This window comes from Chaetodon auriga, chromosome 10 (assembly GCF_051107435.1).
Source record: "Chaetodon auriga isolate fChaAug3 chromosome 10, fChaAug3.hap1, whole genome shotgun sequence".
NCBI lineage: Eukaryota > Metazoa > Chordata > Actinopteri > Chaetodontiformes > Chaetodontidae > Chaetodon > Chaetodon auriga.
The window spans coordinates 6,362,263-6,380,857 of NC_135083.1; the positions used below are offsets into that span (position 1 = coordinate 6,362,263).

Consider the following 18,595-nt stretch of genomic DNA (forward strand, 5'->3'; position numbering starts at 1 on the left):
GGAGAGAGGGAGGGGGAGGTCAGATGAAATGACACCAAGGATAGTCAGCCTGAGAGCACAGTTTCTTGAGGATACAAGAGCAAGGAGTAGTAGTGAAACACAGATACTGTGGCTCAGCTGTGAGGGCTTTTATGTAGAACATGCCAGCTGGTTGGTGAGAAGTAAAATGTTGCTGAACTAGAAACACTGAATGGTACACACACACACACACACACACACACACACACACACAACAGAGACCGAGAACAGAAGAGTAAATGCACAACCCAGAATACAACCAGGGAGCAGAACAAATCTGGGATCGGAAATCTACAATAATCTCATTCATTATGTGGCTGCGTCTGCATCTCCAAGTGTGTGCGTGCTTGGACGTGTATACTAGCGTGTGCGCTTATTTATGTGTGTATTTGTATGTGCATATGTGTGATAATTACAATGTGTGCTCATGTAACACGCTTATGGCATTTTGTCAAGTCCTCCCACATGGTGAGTTGATGCCCTCAATTAACTCTGCCTGTATTTACCAAGTCAAAACTCAACAATTTGCCGCCTGCAAATTGTTAGTGGGTTACCTCTGCAAATTCCCTAAATTGACAGCTTATGAATAATAGGTAGCGTTTAAAGGAATGTTGTGCTGGTGTGAGTAACATCAATGCGCGTCTGTAATCATGAAAAGCTTTGATTACTGAGCATGGCAAAGACTCGCACAAGGAATGTCCCTGTTTCAGTCTTTATTGCTTCCAGTTTATTATAAACATCCGACTGAGCCCACACAAACTTAACCCACAATACAGTAGAATATCCCAACACTGATGCGTAGGATACAAATAAAAGCTGCGCTGATCATAGCTGACCTGTAAGCAGCCAAACGGGAGCAGGTATACGATAAATGGAAGCAAAATTGCCATTAGATGCACAGAGGCAAAAGGATGAAAACGCACGTTTGCATGCAATCGCAGCAAAACAAGACGCAAGAATCGACAAACCAACAAAGACCTTGATAGAGAAAAATGCCATGACAACATGTTTGTGTGACTGCAGTTTGAGGCTTCATCAGTACTAAGTGGCAAATAAATCACAGCACAGCTACTGTAGGTCTGTGCTCCCTCTCAGTGTGTACCATTAATCCACAACTACACCACCCCCCATCCTCTCTCCTGTTCCCCTTTCATCAGACAGGGGTGGGGTTCGGGGCCACACAGATCCAAAGAAACAATTACTACCTTGAAACAAAAGCATCCCAAATGCATAAACAACGATCACAGTCTGGACAGTCACAGCTCCAGTAATGGAGCAGCAACAAGTCATATGTAAAACAGCTTTGGGCGGACAGATGATGTCCCTCCACCACTTCCACCTGGAGCTGGAGCTGGACATTGCGGTACGTTATCTCCTCGCTTTCCTTGTCCCCTGTCATTGGTATGGACACTACACGACGACTGCTGCCCTGTTTGGATTGAAATGGCACAGGGTGGTGTGTGATGCCCCCAGATGGCACCGCCAGCTGTGTCAATAAGGAAGAGATGCTCTCAATCTTTACTTGGAATGAGAGCGTCAAATGTAGACAGCTTCATTCAATTCTCAGCATACAGAACCGTACGTGGATGCATGGGCGTGGGTGGGAGTGAAAATGCATAGACACACTGCTCATGCATTAGGGCGCACAAACGCACAAGCACAGACACACACAAACAGACCGAGCAAGGACAAAGTCATTAGAATACTGTAATAAACACATACATACTCATAAGACACACAAAGGTTAGCTGTGCACAGTCACACACATGAATACACACACTCTCCTCCTTCCGACACCCACGCTCTCAGCTGTTTCCTACCTTTTCACACATAGTCACACAAGCATGCCCGCACACACACACACACACACACACACACACAGCTCATCCAAACACAAGTAATCTGTGTCACTGTGCTTTACTATTAGGAATCTGCTATCAGCCCCTCCATCTCTTCGCCCAGTCTTCTTTCTCCTCTTCCTCACTCCTTACTTTACAACATATTTAACAGTTCTCTCCCAACTCAGGCCTACCTCCACTCTGAGAGGAAAACAACACAATGAAAATGTAAGGCATAACATAAATCTATCAGGATGGTAATTTAATTTAATTTCCTGCTGGCTGCTTTCTTTTTCCACAGCGTAATATCGGGAGTCGGTTCTCCAGGAGTAGGGAGAAAAAAGGCTGAGGGGGAACTTTTTGCCTGGATACCATTTTCCAGAGAAAATGAGATCTCATTAACTTATTGATTAATTGTGTAATGTAGTCTTTTGGTTGTTTTTTTCACTTGTTTCCCATGCGGGTCTCAGGGCAGCTTTCCAGCCTCACTTCCGCAGTGGAAGGGAAGACTGGGATACAGTTGTAGGAGCCTGTGATGTGCATGTGGGTAAGGATGTGAAGGTGGTTGCATGCTACTATGTGTGTATGTGAGCTTGAGCCTATAAATGAATACATGTCAGCGTGGTGACAATATTTGTACGCGTGTGCCGACCTGTTAAATTCTTTTTGTCTTCTTGTCCTCTGACTTCTTGCACTCTGTCTTGTTGCTGCTGTAACATGTGAATTTCCCCCATTGTGGGATAAATAAAGTCTATCTTACCTTATCTTAGCTTATCTTACGGCATCTTTAAGCATGAACATATCGTGTATGTGTAAAATGTAACGTGTCTCCAGCCAGCATTTTGATGTTGCTGTGTTGCGTTAATGTTTTCTGCGCCTCCCTAGAACAGATGGATAGATGTTGAGATAATTACTAGCAGAGTCTTGGGGAGTCAGCCATGGGGGCGGAAGGCCTGCTGAGTGGGTGGTGGAGCGCCTTCCTGCCCCTCCTTCCACCACACTCTCACTCACAAACTCGCGCGACTACATCAGCATACAAAGGCCTGCACGCACATACGAAAGAACACACAGCCGTGCACGCGCACGCAATCCCAGTCTAAGATGCCAGTGCACGAGACAAACGCAAAAAAAGTTGGTGTGCCAACCCTTTGCACACACATGCATATGCGATATGCAGGACATCGCCATCGCAACCGGAGGATAAAGGTGCTGTTGTAGCCAGGCAACAGGTTTCTCTGGCACCCACGCACTTAGAGGCAGCCAGTGCTCCTACGATCTCTCAGTGACTGCCTACCTCATCCTGAAGTCATACACCCTGTTCTACTCCAAAAGACAAGGAGGGAGAGAAAGATTCGCTAATGGAGCTGAGGACACAGACGGAGTTGGATGTCGGCAGAGACAGATACAATGACCTTCTACTTTGTGCCGAATGTGAGGTAGTGAATGTGCATGTTGAGCCGCAAGTGAGACATAACTAACTGAGACTTCAGTATAACGCACTACAACTACTGGTGGAATCTGGTATGAGTGGTCAAGTTATGTGTCTGCTGGTCTCATTAAGTCTGTGTGACCCTGCCACAAATCTGCCACCCTCTTGGAACACCTCCATGTACTCGCTCCTGCAACAGCCCACCATAGCTCATTAAGAGACAGAGAGCAAGGGAGAGAGACAGAGTTCCAGATAGAGATACATGGAAAGACAGTGAGAAGGAGACAGAAAGAAGAATGAGAGTAACAGCTCTTATATTGTCAGGCAGCTCTGCTCCATGGTTGTACTCCACCATAGCAGGCCTCGCTTTCACAACCCGTGCACAGGAGCGATAAAAACACCATTAACATGAAAGGATCTTAATTGAGAGGGGATGCTTCATGCAACGTGGATGAGCCTGGGAGTGCAGGGGGAAACCGTGTTCCTCTCTGATAAAATAACCCACACCGAGGAGGAATGGGGGCTTCAAAGCCTGTCATACTGAAGGAGAGAGCGGAGCAGACAGGGGCGCAGGTATGGGAAAAGCCCCCCTTTTCCACTTTTACTCCGAGGAAGGAATGAGGAAAACAAACAAAGGAGGAAAGAAATGAGACAGTTCTTCATGGGAGAATTGAACTAGCAGGCTACAGGGATATCCATTTCAACACAAAATATCATGAAAGCAGGAGCAGTCAATTGTTTTGTCGCAAACATTCAGCAACAAGGTATAAATACAGAGGGGAGGTGCATGTGTTGCCGTATTTGTGATTGTGGATGTATCTGTGCCTTTATGTTTTTGCGTCTGCCTGCATTAAATCATAAATAGTGTGTGAATGAGTGTCTAGAGGCAGATTTCTGTATGTTGGCTGGCCTACGCACATCAGTATGCATGCAGAATGAGTGCAATGAGCTGAGAGTGTGAGTCTGAGTGCATCTGCTATTTTGACTGCATATTCATGCTGTCTGTGCTTGCAGTGAGTATTAGAATTGGTGGTGTGCATCTTTGCATATGTCTGTGCAGTTGTATGTGCAAATAGGAACGCCCATGTGGTATATGCATGCTCTTCATGTCCTGTGCTCTGCTCCGCTGAATGGGTGTGAGGGGTTATTAAGGCCCTGCTCTCTCAGCTGTGCGAGGGCAGTTGCCCTGGCAGTGGCATGGTGATGGATGGCATGGGGTGCCAGTCATTAGGCAGCCTCCTGGCCTCTGGCACTGAGGTTGCACTCTTAAACACCGACCTCCCCCGCCTGTCCCCAAACACCACTGCTCATTTCAAGGTCAACTGCCTCTGTGGTGCTGTAAGTTCACCTCCACAAGGCACAAGACTTCTTCCTTTTGTTTGGAACCTTTATCGCTCACTGCCAACGGGTGTGTTTTGGAATGTGGGGGTGGCTGGCTGGTGCCATGCCTCGTGCAGACACACAGAAGCGCAGACACACATGCAGTGCATGAGCACACACAGACACACATACAAACACAGACACACACACACCGAGGTAAACAAAATCTCACGTCAAACCCTCCCAAAAAGGCAGCAAACAGCCTGAAGCTCCTGTCTAGGTAGCAGAGCAATCCCCTATCTGAACTTGTTTTCCCCCCTCTCTCTTCGGGTCCTCTATGACAAACTCTTTGTTTAAATGTTCCCAGTTTAGAATACAGACACCCTAATTGGGGTGTCTGGAGTCAACGCTCAACTTAACTGCTACAGTTCACCCTCTACTGCACCCGGCTCTCCACCAACTACAACACTGCTTGAGCGCCAAGCTAAAACGCTGCCCGGGGTGGGTACCAATCCAGGGGTAAGAGCCAGTTTACAGAGGGTTTCTTAATATGAATTGCCTCAATTGCCTCTGTCCAAGGTCTGTGAGAGAGATGGCAGAGTGGGAGGCACAGCAGGAGATCCTGATTTAGGGAAGATTCATACTCCACCTCTTTACCTCCACTACCTAGTGTACTGGCTGGGAGATATGAAAGGCAGAACTTGGAACTTTTGAGGAACAGGAAGAGGCCAGCATGTTTGAGCGTGTTTCAGAGGAAGCCAGGGGCTGAGGCCTGTGATGTTTAATTCAGTAGCACATAATCACTCCGATGGAGTTGAGAGCGGGGCTTTAAATAACTCAGCTTAGAGGGGCAGAACTACTTCACTCTGGGTGGGGGAATGCAAGTCTGTGTGTATAAGTGTGTGCGTGTGTGCACGTGTTTGTGCACTTGTGTGTGTAATTGTGCATATGTGAGTGCATTTCGCATTTCTACATGTCTGTGAGTGAATATGCACGAGAGTGCTCCTCTATTTTTGTGTGTGGCTCCTCCCTGCTTTGAAATATTTTATTTGTGCAGTGCACCACAGTTAAAGGTGGAGAGTGTTTGTTGCTGTGCCAAGCATCTGCATGCATTACAATAAAAGTGCAAAAGGCCAGTATTCCGAGCCTGAATATGGAGGAGCATTCTGGATGCCAAGCAGGCAGGCAGTAAGTCAGGCGGTAAGCCGGGCAGTGAGGCATTGAAGCCCCTTTAGCCGCCACAACTCAACCCACAGTTTACAGCCTACTTATTCTTCCTAAGGCCCTTACAGAGCACACTACCCTCTCCATTAGTTGTAGTGGTCCCAAGTGAGAGGCCACGCTGCCCAGGGGCAAGCTGAGAAAAGGCCATCAGGAGCCCATCCGGCTGCCATAATGGCCTTGGCTGAGCCCATGGCACTGATCCTAATATTCAGTGGCCATCCAGGTGACACCGAGTCACACTGGAATAAAAGGCGGGAGAGGAAGTCACTGAGATCTCTCTGACACGGGGAGGATTTAACCGTGTGCTCTCTCTCATGGTTCTTTTCTTTTGTTCCCGCCTCAAAATAACCTCTCAACCTCTGGCTTTCTCTGAGTCTTTTCCACTTGCTTGCTCTCTCATTGTCATCTCTTCCTCCTAGGGCATAGTGCAATTCATTTGGAGGAGGAAAACACAGCTAATGCCATCTCTCTCTACTCCCTCTCTTATGCTCTCGCCCCCTTTCATATCAGTGCTGAGTCTGATTTGTTTGTGTGCGTCGTCTTTCTCCCCGTGCCAGTCGACAAGGCGTGCTATTTATGTGCCTCTGCCCGTGTCTGTGAGCGAATCAGGACTTCACAGGAGCAGCCGGGGGAGAAAGATGTGCCGGTGCATTTCTAAACAGGGAGTCACAAGGAGGACTGATGTGTGTCCAGCAGCAAGACAGTCCAACCTGGCTACTATCTTCTTCTGCAATGGCCCACTGAACAACAATAGATAACACGGGTTTTCAGCATCAACAACAACGACAACTGTTGAGGTTGTAACAGAAAGCAGACCCAGTCAAGCACAAACTAGTAGAGCATAAATTCACATATATGCACATATAGATATGTACTCACACTACTTGCGCATCAAGAGACTTACACACAGTGACAACAGCAATGGCCACAGGACTGCTGAGCCTGTGTGCTCTGTCAAGCATGGTGAGGGGCTCATTATTATTACTGGGCTGGATACTGGAGCAGCCCCAGAGCTCAGCTTGGCAAGACCTCTCTCTGGAGACGCACACACACTGGCCACTACACACACACACACACACACACACACACACACACACACACACACACACACACACCATACAAATGGGTAATCAAACGTCTGCCCCTGGGAAAAAAAAATGCTCAAATGGTTTCCTAGCAACCAATGGTGTGTATTGGGTCCACATGAAAAATGAAAAATAAAGACAGTGTGTGAATGTGTGTGTGTGTGAGAGAGAGACAGAATAAAAGAATGAGGTTGAGATTAACAGTGCATATTAAAGAGAGATAGAGAGGTTTATGGGGTGAAGTACAGAGTGGTCAGAGATAAGAAGTCTTGTATGGGATATGAAAAGGTAATGAAGGGAGACAGAGAAAAGGCGCCATCAGAAGTCGGCCAATCTGATCGACAAACACAAGCATTTCCCCAGCCTCTCTACAGGGGCAGTGTTGACTGTGAGTTGATCCGTGGAGCAGGTCCACAGACAGTTAAGGTCATGGGAATGTGTTACCAAATCACAGCTCAGAGAGAGATCATCATGGGAATAAACCAGTATCTTAAACACCGTTACAAATATGTAGCAGCACTGCAGGGGAGGGGATTATTCAAAAACCAAAGCACAGGCTTTAGACGACGTCCTGAACCGCAGTGCCGTGTACCACACCGGGTTCAAATGCAAAACACAGGGGGTTGAGCTACGCCAAAGGCACACAATCAGGTGAGAGTAGTGGTTTGTAAAATTGCTGCAGAGCACTGTACAAAGAGGCGTAGCTGAATCTCCGGGGCTCGAAACAGTTTTCTGATCATTGCTTAACACTGTAACTAAAACACAGCAAGTCCCCTTTAAAAGTGATCCAACAAAAGGACAGAGTTACATTTTATTTGTTTATCTGCGTGCGAGTGGGTGAAACGCGAGGAGCAAAGCAGCGTGTAATAGTGAGCGTGTGTGTTTCCGTAAGATACTAGTGTGTGTGTGTGATCGTGTGTGTGTGTGTGTGTGTGTGCATGCTTGGTACATCTGTCTGTAAAAATTGTGTGTGCGAGGTAGTGAGAAGCATACTATCTCCATCCAGCAGCTGCCACAAAGGAGGCTTCCCAAAACAAGCGCAGGGCCATGACAGAGACAGAGCGACCGCAGCCTTCTGGTGGTGTAATAGGAAATTAATTGAGACCATCAATATGGTATTAATCATTAAAGCACAGGTGCTGAGGTGGCACTTTGCTGACTGCTCTACTGTTGGCAGCACTCACATACACACACACACACACAGTAAAAGTTTGACCTGCTGTTTTGCAAAAATGTAGGTGGGGACAAAAAGAGAAGTAGAGACAAAGGAAAACGAGAAAAAAACCAAAGTCTGTGTCCTCAGTTTAAACACATAGGGACACAGTTGGACGGTTTTCATACACAGCAATCCAAGGTCATTCTTGCTTTGCCTTGAAAATGGTTTGTTTTCACCTCTTTTGAGCTCCCTCAGATAGCGGCTAAACGGTGAGACAGAAATTGAATGGGAGTGGGTATTTTGAAAGACGCTCGAATCAGAAAATGTCAGGTAAATTTGGGGAAATATTCATCAACTCCCTGGGAAGCCATGTTTCTTATAGCACCTAATCCTTCGTGAGGCAAAGCACAGTGAGGACTGGAGTGCCGGTGTTAATCAGCCAGAGGAGAGCCAAATTGCAGCAACTACATTAAGCCGTTAAGCACACCACGTCTCCAAATTGTTGAAGGTGTCTCACTGAGATGAATGCTTCTTCTTATGAATAATACATCACACACATGAACACAGACAAAACCAGGCACATACTTTATATATGTGAGCGCACATGCAGATGCCCACCAAACGCATGCAACACCGTACGGGTCTCTTGCTGAGACAGTACGACAGCTGTGCAGGATGGGGGGGTTTGACAGCGTGACGTTCCCGACATTTTCTTCAGGCCGAGTGAAGTCCAGCATCAACTAGCCTCCACAGACACTTTTACACCAAACCCTCATGTCTGTCAGTGTCAGTGTTGAGGCTATGAAATGTTTATGATTCAGGAGCAGTAGATAAGATGGAGATTGATCTGGATTGAAAGGCAAATAAGATTTCCAAAGCCCAGAGTCAGCTGAAAAGCAGGCAGAGGGAGCAGAGGGGGAGAGGAAAGGAGAGTAAGAGGAGAAAATGCATTAACACAGGTCTGGCCCTGAGAGAGCATAGAGTAATGAGTGCTTCCTCAACACACACTGAATACTGGGGGGAGAATACGGACGCACCATCACGACCAGCTGATTGATGCTGTGTGAGTTCGTATGTGTCTGTGTTTGATCCGTTTGATGCTCGAGACTCGCAGCTCTTGACTGCCGTGCTTGTTGTGTGATATGTTTGAAAGGCTGGGCACACCTAATGTCGCTATCAAAAAACAGCAGGTACATTCAGGCCTCTTGCTTGCCACGATTTAAAATTTATAGGATCGGCTGCAGGTTGGATGGGTGTGCGTTTGGAGACAAGGGAAGGGATCCTATATGAAGTTTTCATGTGAGGGACGGTGACACGCGGGCCGAGGTAACTGCTAGCCCATAGCAATGCACACCATCGAAATCGGACTTCACGGAAGATTAGGAGGCCGTGGCTCTCTTTAACGCCACGGCGATAACATATCAGCTTTGATTTACGATGTCTAACAGCGGAACAAAAGGGGAAATGATGTCATCAAATAGAGCGTTTTTCAAAGGCCAGAGGAATGTGTGTGCATGCATTAATATGTGCATTTGTGTGCACGCATATGGGACGGATGGAAGGATAAGACCCTTTGATGTGTCCCCCGACGGCTCTGGCCAGCTTGTAGAAAAGGAACAGAGCAGAGGCCACCAGAGAGTTGGGGCCCGAGCCCCGGGGCCTGTTCTTTCCCTCCCCCTCTCAGCCTGCCATCCCCGCCCTCCTCTGATCAATACTGGGTCCTAATCACTGAGGACAGTATGGTAGTCCTCTTTCTCTCATCTCCTCTCTCACTTTTTCCTCTCATGGTTTTACAACCTCTCCCTCTGCTATGCTATCCCCAAGCATTATAACACACACTTGTGTATTCTCTACGTGTGTGTGTGTGTTTGTGTGCGTATGCGTCCATATGTGTCCACACCTTTGCGCGCGTTAGCCACACACGCTCTGCCAGTGTTTCTAAGCATATTTGTGAAAGGGAGTCAGTTTGAGTCTCTGTAAATACGCGAACAGGCTTATACAAGGCTGTTAAAATGTGTGCATGTGTCTGTGTACAACAAGATAAGACAATATCCTTGAAAAAGCAACACCAACATAAACCCCAGTGAATTATGAGCAGCATGCATAAACTTGAATAATAACACAGCCCCTCATTTTGGTGGCTTTATCCCAGTTATCTAATTGCCCATGTCTTTTTTTTTTCTTTAATAAACTAATGAATGTGGCTGGATTGAGGCCTGGAATCACATAGGCAGCAATAAGTAGCACTGCTTTAAACCCCAAACTGCATCAGAACAGCTGAATAATTTGTAGGAGAAATAATTACGGGGCAGAAGAGCAGGCATCAATCCTGGAACACCGACAGTGCCCTCGCTGGAAACCACCTCACCCATAAGCCAAGGCTCCATTAGGTATTGTCTGGGGCCCACAGGCTAATTTGTTTGCATCAATAATACATTCAAAGGATTTATCTAACTTGCAAATGAGTGTTCATTTACTGGTCCAAGAGGCAGGGAGGAGAGCAGGCAGCAGGAGAGAAGGTGTGAAAGGCTGAAACAGCTGGTTGGGGCTAACTGGGACAGAGTTAACCCTTTACTAGGCAGCAGAACGGTGGTCCATATCTACCAGTTAGTCACTAGTACTCAGAAATGGTTGGTTCTGATGTGCTTGGATAATAGCCAGTGTTTATGTAGGGCAGAGACAGGCCAAGGTGCTGGTGACCAACCCTTGGAAAGGCATCAAAAATGAGGCAGGGAGCCACCGCACAGCCACAACTTATTACCTGCTGCACCACATATTCTCTGATCGTATGCCAGATGACAAAATGACAAAGAGGAGAGAATGTGCGCGTCTTTGTTCGAAGACGGGTATATGGCATTAGCGAGACATGGTGGGCTGTCCTTGGGGGACACTGGGATCCCCAGCGCTCTTTGATCTTTGTACTGTGCTGCCTCCCACAGGTGACACCAGGACACGAAAAGCCAAAAGAAGTGGAAAGAAAACTGAGGGAGGAAAAGATGAGGGTTATCAAGAGTGAGCCTGCGAGAGAGAGAGACAGAGGAGATGAGAGAGAGAGAGAGAGGGAGAAAGATGGGAGAGGAGGAAGGAAGCTGGCCATGAACATATGCTGCCTTTCTGTGCCAAGCCCCACTGGCTCAGGCAACCCACGCATACGCTGCACTGCTGCTGCTGTTGCCACGCCAGCCCTCTCCAACACCAACACCATGGCACTACTTAGTCAAACAAAGCTGGAGAGATGAATCTGGAAAGAGACGGGGTCTCCCCAGTCTCACCACTGCCAGGATAGGGCTGCTTAGCTTGGATAACACAGCCAGATTATACACGCACACGTACATATACAGAGTTGTGGCTTTCAGCTGTTTGGCTAGCTGCCCCCTAAATTTGTGACACTTCTGATGTGGGCCACCAAACGAGAGAGATTTTTATAATCTCTTTATGGGCTAGTCACTTTCACTTTGAATCACTTTAGTTATTGGTAGAAGCTGCAAAACGTACATGCCAGGCTACACAGTGGACAATAAAAAGACATCTTTTTTGGTTTTTGTTTTTTTTCCCCAATAAACCTGAAACACAGTGAAATAATTTCACAATATTTCTATGGGTAATCAATAAGTTGTTGATAAAACCAGGTAAAGCAAACATGTTAGGCAGTGGCTCCCTTACAATATACTATGTACAGTATTGATATCAACTCACTTACAGGACGGGAGACTTGAATCAATTCAAAGTCTGTACAAATCATGCATTATGTCAGACATGAAGAGAAAACCATGTGTTAGCTGGAGGGTCACTGCACCGGAAAAACTGGACTGAAGAATGAGTAGAAAGAGTGAGAAGAATATTGTTGATACTTTATATAATGTACTTGGGTCTTGAAGAGTTTGGATAAGGTTAGGCTTAGATTAGGGTTGGAGTTAGGATTAGGTTTAAGTTAAGATTAGGTTAAGGCTAAGCTTAAGGTTGAGGTTGAGGTTAGGTAAGTAGTGGTTATGGTAAGTCTCAAGGAAATGAAGGTAAGTCTATCTAATGTCCCCGAAAATGATGGAAACACAGCTGTGTGTGTGTGTGTGTGTGTGTGTGTGTGTGTGTGTGTGTGTGTGTGTGTGTGTGTGTGTGAGAGAGATCCGTGGTTACTGGTCCTGTGATGTTTGACGTACTGCACACCTAAAGGTATTATTAACACAGTCTAGAAGGTTTGATTCGGTTTTCATTGCTTAAACATTTTATAAGCACCAGACTTAAAATTCACAGAAAGGTCACGCACTAATATTTTTATACAATACTTAATAAGATTTTTAAGTTATATCATTTATGTATGAAAGATTTCGCGTAATGAGGCGCTTACATTAACCGCTGCAGTACGGCTGGGGGGGTTTCACAAAAATGATTCGAATAATGACTGACCATGTATTTGATTTTAGCATGTTGTTAGAGGAAAGGATGGCGGGAGGGAGGGCTGGGAGTGGAGGGAGAGAGGGATCTGAACGGCTTTGGAACAGTAGTGAACATGGCTTCCCGCTGGGACTCAAACCAAGGGCAGAAAAAAAAAAAAAAACAGGAAAGAGAATGCAGGCAAACATCAACAGCACAGATCCAAATTGCTTGCTAACACACACGTGCCCAACCACCCTCGTATGTACACTCAGAAATCCACACAAACCCACACTTGTAATAGACCCATACAAGGATGCAGACACACAAACACCCTCAGACAACCAGACATCTAATAACAAATGCTTGTATAACACAGAAATCAAATTCAGGGTTCATCTCGCAATCTGAGCCTCGCAAACTCAATTCCCCTCTGACGTCTAGCCGCCTCACGTTCCACGCCTTTTCCATGTGAACGAATGGGGTCAGTATCGTCACATAAACATCATCCTCTGCTCTCTCCCCCCTCTCCCCCCTCTCAGTGAATGGATGTTGAGCACTGGTGCATATCTACGCAGGGATGGCAAGGGCACCGAGGAGAGAAAATCAATACTATATCTCACCACTAAGCACAATCCCAACCAAAAGCAGCTGGAGTTTGCAGGTTGCTCCATAAACTGGACGGCTTCATCTGGCTGGCCGCTGTGTCGGTGGATTGCTACAGTAATGCACTATAGCACAATGGCCTAGGCCGGAGCCTGCCAGACACAGAGGTACACACACACACACACACACACACACACACACACACACACACACACAAAGCACACGTACACAGAGACAAACAGCAGGCTCCCAGGGGCTGGGGAATAGCAACAGCAATGAGAAAAACTCTCATGAGGCAGGAACAGGGTTGACAAACACACTCTCCACCGTCACAAGCAAGGAAAAGCACCTCTGGACCATTTAGCCCACCCTTACAGCGGAGCCCCACACACTCGCACGTACACATGCACAAACACACACACATATATTTACACACAGACATAGGCATACACAGCGAGGGCCCTTAAAATACCTGTTCTAAAAATAGCAGGCGGGAAGCGGGAAACGGGACTGAGGCTATTATTATTGCGCACACGTCCTGCCTGGTCCCACCAAGGAAAGGGAAGAGACTAATGATTTTCCTGGTGCAAGCAATTAAAAAACTATTTGTCACCTGCCAAGCTGCATATGACGTTAGGGGCCTTGGCAGAGGACCACAGAGTAACTTCACATATACACACTGTACACACACAAAGTGGGCTGCACCATAGCAAGCCGTCCAGAGGCAGAAATGGTGCATGAGAAACAGGTGACAGAAAAAAAAAGAAAAAAAAAAAGGAAAGCTGAGGGAAAATGAGGTAAGAAGGGAGGAAACGGCACTTTGGACAGAGGAACAGAGTTGGGTAAACGGCTGATTTATCCGGACAGGTTAATACCAGGCCAGACAGCGCCTCAGACGGCGCACTGCCATCAGGAAGTCATGTAATATTTAGAATCCAACCAATGAAAGTCATTCTCCTGCTGCTGGGCTTCTGGCTAAAATAGAAATGTATATTTCCACCTCTACCCCACCCTCTCTCTCCCCCTAAGAGCACAAAAAGAGAGAGACTTCAACTCCCTGCCATCCATATAATGCCTCTGCCTTCTCCCGCCCTCTCTTGCCCCCCCCCCCCCCCCCCCCCCCCCCGGAAAACAGCCTGAAACATGCATGTTTGTACACACGCTCACTTCAACTGAACTGCTGTGATCCTTGCTGCATTTGTCTAAATGGTTTAAGGAATTTCAGCAAAAGTAAAATCACTGAAAAGCAACATTTTATTATAATTAAAATACTCCATATTCCTGCTTTGCTGCAGTTTCTGCATTAGGAGGTAAACGCTGTAAACACCATTGGGAGATGAGGAACAGCCTGTCAAATCTGAGTTAATGTGGTCACTGAGGAAGTCAACTTTCATTTGTTTTGTTTTGTTTTTTGCAGTTGAGCTCTCCCATGTCGAGGTGCGGAGGAGGGGAGTCTATCCATTGCAGACTGTACGAGGGTTAGGATGGGCCACACAGGGGGCACAGCCTGACTAAAACCTCCCACTATTTATAAGGAAACATCCCCTGATACTGCCACAGGAGCCCAATATTGGGCTATGGGAGACAACCTATATAAATTTGGGAGGGGGAAGTAAATAATATTAAGACAAGCGTTATGCCTCCCTTGCACTATGCGGTCCTATCCAGATCCAGCTTCAAGCGTACACTCGGCTGCAGTAATTTACGAGGCAGCTCGTTAACGTCGGGTGATTTGCACTGCTCGTTTGCTCCCGCTCATCTCTACCAAATGATATCATCTTCTACCTCTAATCTTCTAACTCTAATCCCCCATTCTCCAAGCACCTCCACCCCTCCCACCTCTTGTTTCCTTCTCTCCTGCCATTCCTCCTCTCCTACCCTTCCACATTTTTTTTTTTTTTTGTCTCACCTCCTCCTCCGCCCTCCTCCCCCTCTCAATCTCTGTGTCGTCTCAGGTTTGCGTGGGTGCACTTTTGAGACGGGGGGAGCAGACAGAGATAGGAGCAGAGCCATCCCGTTGAAGGGTGTGTGCGCATGTGCGTTCAATATGACATCTATCCAGATCAAAAAAGACTAAAAGAAGTCTGGTTTGACTCTGAAGGCTTTATGTGCCCTTGTAGTTACTTTTCCACTGCCCCCTACTGAGAGAGAATGAGAGCAAGCCTTAAAAAAAAGAGAGATTTTCTCTCAAAACTTGCAGAGGGGAGAAAGCTCAGCAATCCTGGGGAGACACAGTGGCAGAGAGAAATAAAGACAGGGCTGGGGGTTGGGGTCAGAACAAAAGGCAGGAGAGAAAGGAAAAGAAAAAGAAGTGGAAGATATCAGAGGAGACACGTGAAAACAATGTTCATAGCAGAGATTGTTATTGACAATTAGGGAAACAAATCGTATTCTTTTTATCCATAATAAAATACCTTGGGGGCTTGCAGACCTTCACTATTTGCTTCAACTAGTAAATTGATTCTATCACACTGGCCCGATACTTTATTTTTGTCTTATATCTTTTCCAAAAACAGTCCTTAGCCTCTTAATCGTTAACCCACTGAGAAATCAGCCTGCCTCAGACCAGATGCAGCTAACCCCCTCAGACAGACAGATTTTCACAATGAAAATTGCCAATTATAGAAATTGCAATCAGAGCTGTTGGCTTGTATGTTGATGAGTGGTAGCTGGTTGAGGAGGAATTCAGATCAATATTTGACTGAATGCAGAGTGAATGACTCTGGCCCTACATTACTACGGCTTTCAGACCGACTCCCCTTTCCTCTTCTCCTCTCTCTTTAGCACACACTTCCTGTGTCTTCCCCCTTACCTCCATCCTTTCCTTCCCTGTCTCATCTTTCCCTCTATGACACGTCCAAGCGATCGTGTCGGGATGTCAACCCTCATCCACGGCTAATTGGGGCTCAGAGGAGTAATCAGGGCAGGACAAATCGGACAGTTCTGGTCATTAGCTGTGACCAGTGTTCTCTGGGATGCTGGGAGATGTGTGCACACTTCTGCCATCACGCCTGAGCCTGCATAGTGACACGGGCAGATCTGTAGCTTGACATGAGTGGGGACACAGAGATTGGCACAGCACAGAACAGACTTAGTGTGGAGCCATTTGTCTCCGCTTTCTAGTAAACACAAACAAGGCTTGCTGGTGACACTATGCACAGGGACTCTCTTATTGCCTAATATGGGAGAGGCAGCAAAAGGCTACTGAAGAGAAAGCTTGTGAAGTACAACACAGAGGGTAATATCAAATCAGGATCATGGCTTGTTGCAATACTCTTCAGCAAGCTTACACTCTTAGAGCTATTTTAATCTCAACGCTCACATTATCAGCCAGGGAATAAGACATTTGTTTCCTGCTCTGCTTAGCCAGCCAGCTCCCTGTGTTCCTTTGAGCTGGCCAGAGGAAAGAAAGCAGGAACGGTAGAATAACATGTAAAATATTGGTGTCAATAACAATCTTGGAAGTCACAAAATGTAAACATGTCGATGGCTGCTTCAGCTGAAAGCGGAGCGCCTGACTCCGGAGCAAGATGAATGTCAATTCGCCTTACTGGCAGAGCCTTAACCTTTCAGGATAACTGAATTATTTAAGCACCACATACCTGTTGTGGGCCTCTGTTTCTCCGTCTAGGCTCCGGCTGGTTAGGAGGCTGCATGAGTCTATGGCCACGCACGCCTCTTTGGCCGCAGAGTGAAAATGGCAAGACAAATGCAGCGGGGGATTTGTGATAATTGGCCGTGCTGGTGGGCTAGGCGACGGGCCTAGAGAAAAGGTCGCAGGCACTGAGGAACAGATCAGTCTGCCAGGAGGAGAGGAGGCTCTGTGTGCCTCTGGGGTTTAGCTCAACTTCTCTGTTTCTTCATATGGGGAGAGAGCGCTCCAGCAGGGGCCATTAATTAAGCACCAGAGTAACCTTCAATTTGTTTAGAGGTCAGAAACCCCAGTGTCACTGTTTTGGGCAGAGACCAACTTAGAACTAACTTTATATTTTCTGAGTGGAAACCGAGGGCAGCAGAAGTGCTCAGAAAGCGGCGGCAGGCAGTGGGACATATTTGAACGTTTACAAGTAGAGAGGATGTAGAGAGTTAATGTCAGATGCATTGTATCTGTGTGACTGCACACAAGGAGGAGGAGAAGCGAAGGAGATGAGGGGAGCCACGGGGACATGGCTCACACCCCGACATGCTTGTGAAGCAGCTGTTCTCCTCATGGCAGAGAGAGCGGGGGCCTGCCAGCAGCAGCATGCTGCTGAGAACACCATGGTCTCCCGCCATAGCACAGAAACAGAACGGCAAAGCCTGATACACACACATACACACGCACGCTCACACACACACACACACAGGCAAGCATGTGCACACGCTGAACGACATACAGGCACACGCTCACATTGCATATACTGCCACCCTCTCCTCCCTGTCCAGTGTTGAGGACTTCAGTTGAACAGTCAGGTGGTGGAGTCAAATTCATATGCTATAAATCTGATCTCATACTCTGTAGAGGTGCATTTCCATTTGATACAAACAACAGCCTGCATGGCTAAAGGCAATTATATTTCTACTGCCTCCATTTGCCCTGAGGTTGTAGACAGTCAGTCAAAACCTCCCCAGGTTTTCCTGCCTCTCTACCCTCTCAGTGAAATCAACAGAACGGTGCCTGGGCTCATCCATGATTTATCTCAGTGAAATATTCATTATGTAGCCTTGCATATTCTGGACGTATCTGATGTGAATCTGGACCTGACAGCTCTGCTCCGTCATCACACATCACCTGAGCCACTGTGAATCCGGCACCTGTCTCCCAGTGCTCCACACAGAAGCAACTAAACTGATCCGAATGAATAGAGGACTCAGGCAGATATAAAGAATCCATCTGTCTGCCTTTAGCCTGCAGGCATGTCCGCTCTGGGTCTGTAGCTACAGTATCCTGCTTGCACACAGACCTATGACGGATCACCGCAGCAAAGGAGCTACTCAACTTTTCCCATTCAATTAGCTAGAGAGGCCTCTGCCCTGACTGGTGTCGTGGTGGCGTGAGGCATCATGAGTACATGTGTTGGGCCCTGCACAGGGTCTGCTGACAGCATTGGCCGGTTGTATTGATCTTTGGAGATTGTCGAGCTTGTTATGAGAGGTGAATCGGATGTGAGCTCAAAGGCGCTGGTGATTTCTGAGAAATCAACACAGCCAGAAATAAAAAATAATAAAAAAAAAAAGTTTGAAAAAAGGCTCTGATGTGGTGAACCAATAGAAAGCTTAGAGCAGAGCAGGCTTCAGCACCACGGACAGCACCACAGAGCCTCCACTGCTCAAGGTTCGCGTTAATCGCAGAGCCATCACCGTGATAACTGTGATAACGGGCAGAGTTATCACTCTGCCTGTCCAATTAAGTAACCTTTGAATTATTCCATAAATTAATATTGCTGAAATACTGTCTAATAGTGCTGGAATGATCACAGGGACAACAGTGACAACTCATTTTACTACATAACACTAATTCAAGTGGTTCCAAAGTCATTATATTCTGAAGGACTAATGTAATAAGAAA

At 46.8% G+C, this 18,595-nt stretch overlaps 1 protein-coding gene across 6 annotated transcripts in view; it reads right to left on the reverse strand.

Annotated features, from left to right (window-relative positions):
* Window positions 1-18,595, reverse strand: part of camta1a (calmodulin binding transcription activator 1a) — a 275,197-nt gene that overhangs the window by 36,449 nt on the left and 220,153 nt on the right. The window lies entirely within an intron of this gene.